Below are 13,664 nucleotides of genomic sequence, written 5' to 3' on the forward strand. Positions count from 1 at the left end.
AGTCTCAGCTCTTTGGAGGTCATTCATATATATATATATATAGCAAAATACCCGCTACCTCAGAGCGAGAAGTAGTGTGTTAAAGAAGTAATGAAAAAGAAAAGGAAACATTTTAATAATAACGTAACATGATTGACATTGTCATGAGTGTTGCTATCATATATATTCCTGCCTAAATAAGTCACCCTCGCTCTTACTTTTTTACCGTTCATTTAATCATGGCTAGTGGCGGAAAAATTATAAAATGGAAGGAGGATGGCTTTACCAAAACAATTATTGATGGCGAATCGATTATTCATAAAGCTTGAATTGTTTTTCTGTGATATTTTTTTCATACTTCTTCTCAAACTAAGGTGGTGCGAGGGTAAAATGAATCGGGATGCGCTGATCAATGTAATCGGTGTACCAGGAAATCATGCATTGACAAAAGCTCCCTTTGCTTGTAATGCAAAGTGTGATTAAATGCATTATTTTTTAACGCGTTATGGAGCACATGCATCGAAGCTTCTCAGCTGTGCTTGTGCTAAGAAAAGGAAAGATTTTAAAAATAGCGTAACACGATTGTCAATGTGACCTTTTGTAAGTAGTGCCTGGAGGATTCAGTGTGTTGAAACTCTAGAGACAGCGTGTGTATTAACTTGAGGTAAATGGGAGGGAGATGATGACGTGACTCCCCACCCGCCTTTAACTGTCAATCCCCACAAACACAGTCTCTCGGAATTTGCATAAGCACACCCCTTCACCTACAATTTTAACTTAGTTACAAAGTGATCAAAACTCTCGTTTATATCCTCGTCCTCTCATTAAACTTGTATCCCGCATTACCATTGGGCATGTGAAACGCCAGCGGTAGCCTGTCTATGAACTTAATTTAAAGTTTAGGTTTACACCTTGCTTTCTTTCCAGGTAGCAGCACTCATGAATATGGTAGTATATGCCACTCGCTCGCTTCTTATTGTTTAGCTGCCTTCTCAATTATATAATGCATGTTTTCTTAAGTGCTTTTTGTAGGTCTTCCTGGTTTTCTACGCACTGCGTTGACAGTCAGTTCACGTGATTACGTGGGAGGCGTGATGATGTCACATGAAACTCCGCCCCTACGTCTTTGCAGCTCTACTCCATTACAGTTAATGGAGAAATCTACCTTCCAGTTATGACCATTAGGCGTAGAATTTCGAAATGAAACCTGTCCAACTTTTGTAAGTAAGCTGTAAGGAATGAGCCTGCCAAATTTCAGCCTTCTACCTACACGGGAAGTTGGAGAATTGGTGATGAGTGAGTGAGGGCTTTGCCTTTTATTAGTATATCTATATATCTATATCGAGAGAGAGAGAGTCAGTGAGGGCTTTGCTAGATAGATAGATAGATAGATAGATAGATAGATATCTCTCTCTCGATCTATCTATCTATCTATCTCACAAAGCCCTCACTGACTGACTCACCACTAATTCTCCAACTTCCCGTATAGGTAGAAGGCTGAAATTTGGCAGGCTCATTCCTTACAGCTTCCTTACAAAAGTTGGGCAGGTTTCATTTCGAAATTCTACGCATAATAATCATAACTAAAAGCTATTTTTCTCCATTTACTGTAATGGAGTTGAGCTCGAAAGCCGGGGCGGAGTTTCGTGACATCATCACGCCCTCACGTAATCACGCGTACGTAGAAAACCAGGAAGAGCTACAAAAGCTCTGAAGAAAACATGCATTATATAATTAAGAAGGCAGCTAAACAATTAGAAGCGAAGCGAGTGACATATAAAACCATATTCAGCGGCTCACGTGAACTGACGCAGTGCGCAGACAAAAAGCAACAGTTCCAAAGAGTGCTGAACAAAAACCGAATTACACTGCTACGCTCAAATAGACAAACCGCACGCCATGGCGCAATAGAAGAGGCTTCGCCTCTAGCACCGACGTCCGAGGTTCGATTCCCGAGAGGGGATGCACCAAGTATGTACGCTCGCTTCTCGATTCATTTTAGCCTCGCATCCCCTTTGGTTTGAGACGTATGAAAAAATATGCGGTTAACGCAGAAAGACAGATCACCAATTGAAGCTTTATGAATAATGGATACTTTATTCGCGATCAATGATTGTTTTGGTAAAGCCGTACTCAGTGTATTCATTAGATGAACTGTAAAAAAGTAAGAGCGAGGGGAGGGTAACTTATTGAGGCACACAGGCAAAACCACAATAGCACGCTGGCTCGATGTACTGTAGTGGCGTCAACTCGATCTGAATTGCGATCACATTCGAAAAAATATTTCTTTTCAAGTTCTATTTAGTCCATATGTGTCAAACTCAAGGCCCACGGGCCACATCCAGCCCGCGAGATCATTTTATATACTGTATTATTGTTATTAATGGCCCGGGATATGAAGCTGGTAACACAATAAACTACAGATCCCATAATGCAGCGCTTCAGCTGCCTTGCCAACACTTACCGTTAATCAAGTCTAGCTTATGATGCTGCAAGTTATTGCGAAGCTAGCCCACACGATGCCAAGAGAAAAGGTGATTCTGAACATAGAGCCTTTAAAAACCGATGGGAGGCTGAGTATATGTTTACTGACATTGCCGGTAAACCCGTGTGTCTCATTTGTGGAGCTAATGTGGCTGTAATTACAGAATTTAATCTAAGACGGCACTATGAGACAAAACATCAAGATAACCTGAAAGACCTGAATGCAATGCACAAGATACAGAAAGCAGAAGAGTTAAAGAAGAATCTGACACTTCAGCAGACGTTTTACCGTGCAAAATCACAAAGTGATTTCAAGTGAAGCTACTTTTATGGGAGACACAAATGCACCAGTGCAACTTGCCCCACTTTCCCTGTTGCCAAGTAATGTTGAACCAAGTCGGCACAACGGTGTTCCCTAAATACGCACTTTGCTGATAAACTGGCGCACTCGCACTGAGTTCGCGACGCGCTTTGGTGACTTTGAAGAACAAAAAGAATTTTGAGTTGTTTCGCAACCCATTTGCCGTCGATGTGGAAACTGCACCTGTGCAGATTCAGATGGAGGTGATTGAGCTGCAGTGTAATGGCACACTGAAGGCAAAGTACGATACTGCACGGCCCGCACAGTTTATTCACTCCATTCCCGCAGAAATGCTCCAGCTCCGTCTACATGCGGCTCGAACCTTGTGCATGTTTGGTACCACATATCTGTGTGAGAAGCTCTTCTCAGTCATGAAGACTAACAAAACAGCACACAGGAGTCGCCTCACTGATGAGCACCTGCAGTCCATCCTGAGAATCTCCACAACACAGAACCTCACACCAAACATAAACGAACTTGTTGCCAAAAAAAGATGCCAGGCGTCCAGCTCTGATAAAATGACATAAGAGCAAAGACAACTGAATGATTTGATTTGTTATTGCTGAAAAGAACAAATTTTATTTATATTTCCAGGTTTTGTTATGCACCATGTTCATATTTGAATTTGTATAATTTTGACAGGATATATTTTATGGAGAGCAAAATCTTTTGGGATATTTAAAATTTAAGTTTATTTTTATATAAAATTACATAAGAGTAAAGAAATTTGAATGTTTGTTCTTTTAACGTTTACTTTATTTCTAACTTGTATAATTTAGACAGGATATATTTTTATGGAGAGCAAAATATTATAAGTTATTTAAGGTTTGAGTTGATTTATTCCGGAATAATATTCTGTCGACTAAATAAAAATTCCTTCTATTTAAAATTTAAATAGAACTTGAACAGTTCTTATATGGCCATTTATATAGAAACACCTTAATAAAATGGGAATGGTTGGTGACATTAACTTCCTGTTTGTGGCACATTAGTATATGTGAGGGGGGGAAACTTCAAGATGGGTGGTGACCATGGTGGCCATTTTGAAGTCGGCCATTTTGGATCCAACTTTTGTTTTTTCAATAGGAAGAGGGTCATGTGACACAAACTTATTGGGAATTTCACAAGAAAAACAATGGTGTGCTTGGTTTTAACGTAACTTTATTCTTTCATGAGTTATTTACAAGTTTCTCTTTGTTTACAGCCATTGACATGTCGCAGAGGATAACACGTGAGGAGCGGATAGAAATTGTGTTGATGTCTGGTGAACGCAGTAACCGGGTCATTGCAGCAGATTTCAATGCAAGACACCCTACGAGACCACCCATCTCCCATGCTACAGTTAACAAACTGCTTGCTAAGTTTCGTGAAACTGGTTCAGTGTTGGATTTGCCAAAATGTGGACGCATGAAAACTGTCACTAATGAAGAAACATCAGTGGCTGTCCTAGCTTCATTCAGCAAGAGCCCACAGCGTAGCACTCGCCGCATGTCACTGGAGAGTGGAATTAGTCAAACATCCCTTCGGCGGATATTAGCTACTCACAAATGGCACCCTTACAAACTCCAGCTACTGCAGCATCTCAACGAGGATGACCCAGATCGGCGCACTGAATTTGCAGAATGGGCAAAACAAAAATTGGAACAGGACCCTCAGTTTACACAGAAGATTTTGTTCAGTGAAGCAAACTTTTATGTGAATGGTGACACTAACCCACATTGAATAGATCCCTCCAAGACTGTTGGAACAAAAAATTGATGGTATGGTGTGGTATATGGGGTACAAAGATAGTGGGGCCATTCTTCATCAATGGAAACCTCAAGGCCACTAGATATGCGAAATTGCTACATGATGATATGTTTCCCTCTTTATGCACTGAAGCTGGCACGTTCCCCGAGTTTTTCCAGCAAGATGGTGCACCACCACATTATGGGTGTCAGGTCCGAGCATTCCTAGATGAACAGTTTCCTGGAAAGTGGATTGGTCGTCGTGGGCCAGTTGAATGGCCCCCAAGGTCTCCCGATCTGACCCCCTTAAGACTTTTATCTTTGGGGTCATCTGAAGGCAATTGTCTATGCTGTGAAGATACGAGATGTGCAGCACCTGAAACTACGGATACTGGAAGCCTGTACTAGCATTTCTCCTGCGGTGTTGCTATCAGTGTGTGAAGAGTGGGAGAAGAGGGTTGCATTGACAATCCAACACAATGGGCAGCACATTGAACACATTTTATAAGTGGTCAGAAACTTGTAAATAACTCATGAAAGAATAAAGTTATGTTAAATCCAAGCACACCATTGTTTTTCCTGTGAAATTCCCAATAAGTTTGATGTGTCACATGACCCTCTTCCTATTGAAAAAACAAAAGTTGGATCCAAAATGGCCACCATGGTCACCACCCATCTTGAAAAGTTTCCCCCCTCACATATACTAATGTGCCACAAACAGGAAGTGTGTGTGTGTATATATATATATATATATATATATATATAATAAATAGACAGCAACACTCATCACTCACAACAGTGACAAAACAATTACATTGACAATCATGTTACTGTACATTATTTTCAAAATGTTTCCTTTTCTTTTTCATTACTTCTTTAACACAGTACTTCTCCGCTGCAGATCGCGGGTATTTTGCTAGTGAGTGGTGTGTGTGTGTGTATATAATACTATAAGATCAACACACATTTTAACATTATGTGCATTCAGTAGCTCCATTTGTGAAACACAAATACATTTACCATGCCTCAGATCAACGTATATAAAAACAAACATAGATAGGCACTAACTCCAAATCATGGAAGGCTAGGGAGGGTGTGGGGGACAAAAGTAACAAGTGTGTTTTTCACATTTAAGTAATCATAAATGACGTTGTATTGAGTTTCAAATATGCATTACAGGGATGTGAAGTGTCCCAATAAGAATACTGAAGCTTACAAAGGCACAATAAGCACAAATTAAAATGTAGTAGCACTTAGAACTTTTAGTCTCTCACTGAATACAGCAGATTTACTTTTAATAAGTATTCAAAGCTTAATTTTTGTATAATTGAATAGCCCTAGAGGTCATACATATCTTGTTACTCAGCATAAATATATTAAAAAAGGTTGTTTTACCAGAATAAAAGGAGCAATAATGAAGGGTCAATTTTATTAATTTATTCTACTTTATTTAGCTTGATGTTCACCTTTTCTCTAGTAGGGAAAAAAATACTAGATAGACAGACATTTCATTACAGGACTGATTTAGCTCCTCTCAATGTATGAAGGAGTGGAAATTACACTATAGGTCAGGCATGTCAAACACGCGGCCCCCCGCAACAGAAATCTGTGCGGCCCGCATGACAGATCCTAGTTAGCACTAAACTTGTACAAAAGAATTACGATCGTTTGTGATTGAATCATTCTGCATCTTCGGGGTTACTTATTGACTTTTCTTACTTCTGTCTTCTGACAAAAGCACGTTTTCCCATGGCATTACGGTACCGGAAACGTCATCTGCTACTATAGTTGCAGCCTCAAAGTCGCAACTGAAGTGGCTAGGCATCGGTCTGTGGCCCATTAGAACTGCCAGCAATGGAGACTCACCTAGTGAAGGGCTACAGCAAAAAGGCTGCCCCCTTCACGGAGGACACTTCAGAACACTAGGCGGACGGGGCTTTGCAGCGGTGCAGTAAGAGGAGAGAGACCGCGGTGAGAAAGTATTATGTTTCTGACAGTTTCCCCATACGACACGAGTCCACATAAATCTTGTTACTACAAAGTACATTCAGCAGCAGATACTTTCATTACAACGAAGTGACCTTGAAATGCTTGAATCATCCACAGAGCAGTTAGTTCTGTGGTCACAGCTCTGTTGTGGACATTTGCACAAAGATCCCAAAACAGAAACATTGTAAAAAAAAAAAAAATGTTCTCTCTCTAAACATTCCTCATAGTGTTTTTTGCTGTTTTTGTTTTGTGTGGTTTAAAGTGATACCTTTTCCTTATCGCTCATCAACATTTGAAAAACATCCATTAGAATTTAACTCATTACTACCCTTCTATAGAAACGGCATACTTGTTATATGCAAAAAAGAAGAAAAATCTCGGGTTGCAAACGTATGCGAATTGTTGCATTTGAAGATGCCGAAAGCGCCGTTTTTATGTGGTTGCAGTGATGCTTGTTCGAAAAACATTCATATTAATGCGGCACTCATTCAAGAATATGAGGTTTTTAAACTCTCTTGGGACCCGGACAATCTCACACGCGGCAATAGCATTTTGAGACGCACTTCAGCGAGTCGTTCCCGTTTGGTGGGGGAATATCCCAGATCCCAAAAGAGTTCAGAAAACTCACAATATCAAGAAGAAGAAGAAAAAGGATAACTGTGCTGACCACAATATGCTTCCGCACTTAGATAATGTTCACGTTGATTTCCTCCCAGCCATTGGATTTGCGCATCATTCGCACCCTGAAAATATATTATCGCAAGGAAATGCCGAGAAAAATTCCCGTCAGCATAACTTGTAGACAGAAGATTAAAATAACTCGAAAGAAGCTATTGAAGCTGCTTCCATTTCCAACATCCTATCTTTGTGATGCACGTTTTCTGCAGTGAAAGCAACCAAAACGAGGTTACAGAGTAGACTGAACATAAGCAACACACTTCGCGTGTCACTGTCTTCCACCCTCCCCAGATGGGATCATCTGGTTGCAGGAAAACAAGCTCAGGGCTCTCACCGATTCTGCATTATGGTAAGCTGTATAATTTCTATTACTAAATTATAAAACTTAATAATAGAAATTTAATGTAAATTGTGTATTAAACTGCCCTACGAACCCCCATAATCACCCCATAAACTCCAACCTCCAACAACCCACCGGTCCCTGGAAAAATTTGCTTCTAGTAAAGCGGTTCTTGGTGTCAAACAGGTTGCAGACCACTGGGCTACACTACTGGCTGGGCTGCGGAGACTGGCCACTGGGCAGAAGTGTGTAGTAATAGCTCGCATATTTTCACGTTTTTTTGCTCTAGTTTTATGTAATTTTGTGCTAGTATTGTAACTAACAGTTAGTGCAGACTACAGCTGAAGATCTGAAGTGGATGCGAGAAGTTGGAGAGTTGTTTATGAACAGATTTTTGTGATTTTGAGCTTGTATAATTAGTGTAGGTCAGGGGGGTTTTTGCATATCAGCTTATTTTACAATATAAACTTTGAAATAAACTTAGTAAAGTAAAATTTGATTTTTGAAGGATTTGTTTTCCAACTTGTATTACCGAGCAATGAATTCAGTGAGCGTTTTCGCAATTTCATTTCACACAAACAGGACTTTGTGCTGTTGTACTCTTACAATGTTGAGAATGTGCCTGAGAGTATTCAAATGGAATTGATTGAACTGCAGTCAGATTCTATTCTGATGGCAAAATACAACAAAGTTGGTGTGCCAGGCTTGTATGCTTACCTGCCACCCTCATATGTACAGATCCACAAGTTGGCATCGAGAGTACTGTGTATCTTTGGAAGCAGTTACCTTTGTGAGCAATTGTTTTCGTTAATGAAAGCTACCAAAACCCCACATCACTCAAGACTTACTGTCAAGCACCTTTCATCCCTCATAAAAGTTGCAGCTGCACAAGATTTCAAGCCTGATATTGACAAACTGGCTACTAACAAGAGATGTCAAGTGTCGGGACAAAAGAAATAGATCTCCTATATAAGCAATGAATATAATAATAATGACCTAGCTAAGAGGCTAAGACTAACTGTACGCTGTTGTACAGAGATTGTATGGAAATAAAGTGCTTTTCTTTAAACTTTAAGTGTTACATTTTTTTAAGTTTTCAGTACTGGAAAGAAAGTTACCAGTAACTTTGAACAATAGTATTTGTTACAGTGTGGCCCGCTGACGCACATATAGCAGTCGAAGCGGGCCACCAATGGTAGTTAGTTTGGCCTGCTATAGGTGATACTAGAATACTGTTTTATTTTGATATTTTGCCCGTTTCAAGATTTTGCAGGCAAAAGTACATGAGATTATGAATGTAACTGGATACAGAGGGATTGAAGAAAAATAAAATAAAGACAGGCAGCTCACAGATAAAGAGACTCCGGTAAAGACTGACAGATGCTTGTTCAATACAAGCAGGAAAAACCTCCAGAGGAAGTTTCTATTCAAACAGCACTCAAGTCTTGAGTTGTGACAATTAACTTATGAATACCCCTAGAAACTATTTAAAAACAATCCAGATTTTCCTGTTCTTGTGGGCACTGGTATACAAATCAGCACAACTTGTTTGGTTACCCATCTTGCAACCACATTCCCATCACACTTTCTAGTCCCCAATCACCTGACCTCAAACTCTTGACCCAGTTGTAAATTACCAACAATTATTTCAATTGAAATTTTGAACAATATAGATACTGTGGTGTAACACATTTATGAGCATAGGTGAAGCACTAACTGCTTCATGTCTTAAGTCACAAAAGAATCATAATGCTCTGTTAAAGGTTCACAGCAGCAGAACAGTATAATCAAGTAGTATTTAATGGTTGGAAAGGAGTTTTACCAGCTAATAACTGTAACCACATCAGACCAAGATAAAGAAAATAGTGCATAATAGTCCATGGGCTGCACACGATTTGTCTCCAACACGAGTATCTTAATGAACCAAAAATCATGGCTAGTCACAATCTGTGTGGAGTATGCATATTCTCCCCATGTCTGTCTGTGATTTTTCCTTCAAACAAAAACTCCAGACAAGCATATTGTGTCAACAGGCGACTCCAACTTGGTTTAATTAATTCAAACAAATCTATCTATATATTTTTTTTTCAGCCACCCTAATGCTACACAGACCTCGGCACATTACAAAAACTTTGACTTGGGTGGGAATATGATTTGACAGAAATGACATTAGCAACAGAGTGGAATCGAACCTACAAACTTAAAAGTGAAATGTAATATTCATTCATGTTTTCTGTCATTCAGAAAACCCTAACCACGGTTACACCTTACACATATGAAGTACTGAAAATGTGTGTTTGTCTATTGGAAAATCGAACCTTCAGTCTTTCTTAGACAAGCCCACCATTTTATGCACTGAGCCAAGATCACCAAGTCACTGAAAGAGTATTTTGCAAAGTTGAATATAAACAATGAAAAATTGATAAATTAAAGAGTTAAGAGTACATTGATCTTGAATTGAATCTTGATTGAACGTTCAATACCCTAGCCACCTGACCAAAGCTGCTTAGCTGTCAAATTGAAGTATTTTGACAAAATGTTAATATCAATTAAGCAAATTATTTTTTTTAAATTCATTTGTCTACATCTGTCTTGAAACTTCAACTGCTCGAAAGACTAATACACTAACCACTTGGCACTATATTTATGTGTAGTCACTAAAAGGTATAATATAAAATGAGAAATTATAATGTACAGATCCTGAGACAAAACTGATGAAATATTGCATTGTCACCAGAGATCAGAATGCATTTAAAGTTTGAAGGAAATCATTGCAGTAAAAGTGGGTAAAAAAATTGTGTAAAAGTCCAATTTTTGCTTCTGATAAAGTATTTCTCAAGAAACTTATACATTAGAAATTTTTGATTTTCATCATTATTTACACAGTAACTGAAGTCTTAGAAAAGGTTCAGACAATTGTGTTTAGTTGCAGTGATTTTGAACACCGATACCAAGTTACACTGAACACTAAGGAGCATCCAATACAATATTGCTCATCTAAGCAGCCTTTGATATACAAAATAGTTTAAAAAAAAAATAAATAAATATTTGTTGCAAATATACTGCATTATTTGAAGTATAACTTTGTTTGCTTCAACAATTTTAAAATGAAAGGTCTCCTGAAATAAGGAATACCTACCACTCTAAAAATGTTCAACTATCTATCAAATGCAAAACGATTAAAAGCTAAAACACTTAAATTAGTCTTCAATAACAAAACAAATGCAGATGTGATATTTGCGTCCATCTTCAGCAAGGTCAAGGAGAAGCTGGGACCTAATGCAGTAAGCCTGACATGGAGGTCCTTTGATTTTTCTGTCATCCACCTACACCAAGTCACATGCCATTCAAATCTGGGATAACCACTATTCAATCTGGTATGAAAATGAAATGGAATGAAATTTACAACTGGATTGTAATTCTAGTTTGAAAGATTTAGGAGGATATACATACAGTGGTGTGAAAAACTATTTGCCCCCTTCCTGATTTCATATTCTTTTGCAAGTTTGTCACACAAAATGTTTCTGATCATCAAACACATTTAACCATTAGTCAAATATAACACAAGTAAACACAAACTGCAGTTTTTAAAATGATGGTTTTTATTATTTAGGGAGAAAAAAAATCCAAACCTACATGGCCCTGTGTGAAAAGTAATTGCCCCTTGTTAAAAAATAACCTAACTGTGGTGTATCACACCCAAGTTCAATTTCCGTAGCCAGCCCCAGGCCTGATTACTGCCACACCTGTTTCAATCAAGAAATCTCTGTGTCTGGCAGCTCCTATTTAAGTGAAGTAGACCAAAAGCACCTCAGAAGCTAGACATCATGCCAAGATCCAAAGAAATTCAGGAACAAATGAGAACAGAGGTAATTGAGATCTATCAGTCTGGTAAAGGTTATAAAGCCATTTCTAAAGCTTTGGGACTCCAGCGAACCACAGTGAGAGCCATTATCCACAAATGGCAAAAACATGGAACAGTGGTGAACCTTCCCAGGAGTGGCCGGCCGACCAAAATTACCCCAAGAGTGCAGAGGCGACTCATCCGAGAGGTCACAAAAGACCCCAGGACAACGTCTAAAGAACTGCAGGCCTCACTTGCCTCAATTAAGGTCAGTGTTCACGACTCCACCATAAGAGACTGGGCAAAAACTGCCTGCATGGCAGATTTCCAAGACGCAAACCACTGTTAAGCAAAAGAACATTAGGGCTTGTCTCAATTTTGCTAAGAAACATCTCAATGATTGCCAAGACTTTTGGGAAAATACCTTGTGGACTGATGAGACAAAAGTTGAACTTTTGGAAGGCAAATGTCCCGTTACATCTGGCGTAAAAGGAACACAGCATTTCAGAAAAGAACATCATACCAACAGTAAAATATGGTGGTGGTAGTGTGATGGTCTGGGGTTGTTTTGCTGCTTCAGGACCTGGAAGGCTTGCTGTGATAGATGGAACCATGAATTCTACTGTCTACCAAAAAATCCTGAAGGAGAATGTCCGGCCATCTGCTCGTCAACTCAAGCTGAAGCGATCTTGGGTGCTGCAACAGGACAATGACCCAAAACACACCAGCAAATCCACCTCTGAATGGCTGAAGAAAAACAAAATGAAGACTTTGGAGTGGCCTAGTCAAAGTCCTGACCTGAATCCAATTGAGATGCTATGGCATGACCTTAAAAAGGCGGTTCATGCTAGAAAACCCTCAAATAAAGCTGAATTACAACAATTCTGCAAAGATGAGTGGGCCAAAATTCCTCCAGAACGCTGTAAAAGACTCATTGCAAGTTATCGCAAACGCTTGATTGCAGTTATTGCTGCTAAGGGTGGCCCAACCAGTTATTAGGTTCAGGGGCAATTACTTTTCACACAGGGCCATGTAGGTTTGGATTTTTTCTCCCTAAATAATAAAACCATCACTTAAAACTGCATTTTGTGTTTACTTGTGTTATATTTGACTAATGGTTAAATGTGTTTGATGATCAGAAACATTGTGTGTGACAAACATGCAAAAGAATAAGAAATCAGGAAGGGGGCAAATAGTTTTTCACACCACCGTATGCAAAAGTTCTTTTCCCAGACTGATTTTTTTAAGATTTGTATTAAACTGGATCAAACCATACAATGCTGCAGTCAGTAATAAGTATTTAATTGGAAAGAAAATCCAAGAAAATGACTTTATACTTTAATCACTACAGTTAAAAAGGAGTATGAAACTTGAAATAAAAAGTGTGGCTGTAGTTATAAAATGTTAACAGAATGACCTCTAAATTCTACTTTGAGGTTCTCATGTTCAGTCCTGGGGGCCTCCTATGACTGAAGGTTTTCATCTAAACCAATTTCTTCTACTTGCTAATCTCCTACCTTAATTAAGCAAGCCATAACTTCCCTTTGTTTTTGTAATCCAAAAATTAGGCTGCTTAAATAATATTTTAACTGAACAAATAAGGAATGTAGGCGTTTTAAAATGGGTGAAAATATACTCATTCCTTTTTTATTCCTTAATGAGCTGGTAACTTTGTCAATTATTTACTAAGTACACAAGTGGGTAATACTGAAGTAGAGAATCAACACCCCATTCCAAAGGAAAACCTAGTCCAATTCAGTATCACAAAGGTCTATTGCCTATTTCACTTGAAACAACAAACGACGCAAGATGGGATACCAGTTCATTGCAGAAAACGCACCACACATTCAGCTACATGAATGTTAATGTACAGATTCAGATTTATGCAAACGACAACTCTTGGCAGACGGAAATTATACACTGTACAAAAAAAACCAAAAACAAAATAGATGATAAAAATGGGACCGTACCTGTGGAAAGCAAAAAAGCAGCCCTACTATGCTGGCCAATATGACGTCATCAAAATTCGGATATAACGAGTATTGCATCAATAAAATGGAATTTAGTTGCGTTTACCGGACACGATCCATGATTTTTGTTAAACGGAAACACCACCGTTATTTAAAGTCGGTGCTTTAAATAACGAAGAAAGATAAATCAGCCGGCACCTTACATTGGGCAGGTAGTGATCCGACTGGTTTTGCAATCCATTGTTTCATGGATGGCGGTCACACCTACAGCTCAGGGATTATTCTAGGTTAA

At 38.9% G+C, this 13,664-nt stretch overlaps 1 protein-coding gene across 1 annotated transcript in view; it reads right to left on the bottom strand.

Moving 5' to 3' along the window:
• The window catches only part of tm9sf2 (transmembrane 9 superfamily member 2), a 132,032-nt gene that overhangs the window by 117,683 nt on the left and 685 nt on the right, over positions 1 to 13,664 (bottom strand). The window lies entirely within an intron of this gene.

This window comes from Polypterus senegalus, chromosome 2 (genome assembly GCF_016835505.1).
Source record: "Polypterus senegalus isolate Bchr_013 chromosome 2, ASM1683550v1, whole genome shotgun sequence".
NCBI classification, from domain to species: Eukaryota; Metazoa; Chordata; class Cladistia; order Polypteriformes; family Polypteridae; genus Polypterus; species Polypterus senegalus.